General features: G+C 33.4%; 1 protein-coding gene across 1 annotated transcript in view; it reads right to left on the bottom strand.

The window, feature by feature from the left end:
• The window catches only part of LOC106867954 (N-acetylated-alpha-linked acidic dipeptidase 2), a 336237-nt gene that overhangs the window by 41476 nt on the left and 293254 nt on the right, over positions 1–1507 (bottom strand). The gene's annotated exons all lie outside the window — the stretch shown is intronic.

Raw genomic sequence — 1507 nt, 5'->3', positions numbered from 1 at the left:
GTGTGTGTGTGTGTGTGTGCATGTATATATTTCTGTGCTTGTGTCAGTGTTTGTCCTTCCACCGTCACTTGACAATCAATCTTGGTGTGTTTATGTACCCATAACTTAGCAGTTCGGCAAAAGAGTCTGATAGAATAAGTACCAGGCTTACAAAGAATAAGTCCAGGGGGTTGATTTCTTCAAATAAAAGGCAGTGCTCCAGCATGACCACAGTAAAAAACGATTTTAACAAGAGTATATATATATATATTTACACACACTACATATATACATAGGCAGTGGTGCCACTTATATTTGTTATTATACTTTATATAAGTATGACATATATATATATATATATATATATATATATATATATATATATGGTCTTATGCATCCGAGGAAGGTGGTGTATTTCAGATTGATGTAATGTTTGCATTGATTGATTAAATGGAGCCACCTGAAATGGATGTAATGCATTAATACCTTGACATCCTTGTTACTTATTTGCCTTTTATTCACCTTACTTTGAACTGTGTGGATAATACCAGATTGATTTGGTGCCTCAGCTTAAGAACCTAATTCAACTGAATCTCAATTATTATATATATATGAACAATAAAATTACAAGTAAATATCTGGATTTTCAAGATATTTTGTGAGATCTGTCTCATTTATTTTGGGGTTTATGAAAAGAACAAGATTTACAGAAGTAGATGGACAATGTGAAAGACAGGAGTGAATGACAGGTGGAGAGTTACACACAGGAGTGATGGCAAAGAAAACTGATAGATAAGAGAGAATAGAAAACATATTGAAAACGTTCATATTAGGTGCTATTCACTATCAGCAGATGTGGCTGGCCAGACCTGCCAAATAAGAAGACTTTGCAACATTAAATGATCTAACTCGTACCAGCACAGGGCTACACTCATATTCATGTGCTCACACTCTCTCTTTACACACACACATATATAAATATATATACATGATATCTACACACAACAACAGAAACTGTCCAAGTGAGTCACTTTTATGAACAGAACTTTCTGATATTACTCTGCTTTTTTTTTTCTCTTTTGGACTGTTGTTTCTATTACAAGCTTTTAACAATAAACTGGTGAATTAAAGATGTATGACCACTCTTCTCATTCACCCAATTTACCATTCATCCCATTTATCACATTGTTAGATATACAATACATGTATATGTGAATACAAATATAACATACACACATCCACACATAAATATCAACATCATTTTCAACATCAGACAAAATTGACTGAAGTACATTTACTACAGCTGGACACTCTTCCTTTCACCAACCCTCACCTGTTTCCAAACAAGGAAATATTCCCCATGGCCAGACTTTTTCTTACAGAAGACTGGAAACAAGTCAAATTGCTTGCATGATAATGCTTGTTTACAATGATCACATGATGTCAGGGCAAGGGTATGTACAAATACCCAGAGACCCCATATATATATATATATATATATATATATATATATATATACACACACACA

The sequence above is a fragment of the Octopus bimaculoides genome, chromosome 18, assembly GCF_001194135.2.
Source record: "Octopus bimaculoides isolate UCB-OBI-ISO-001 chromosome 18, ASM119413v2, whole genome shotgun sequence".
Lineage (NCBI taxonomy): Eukaryota > Metazoa > Mollusca > Cephalopoda > Octopoda > Octopodidae > Octopus > Octopus bimaculoides.
This window is presented reverse-complemented; position numbering and strand designations above follow the sequence as displayed.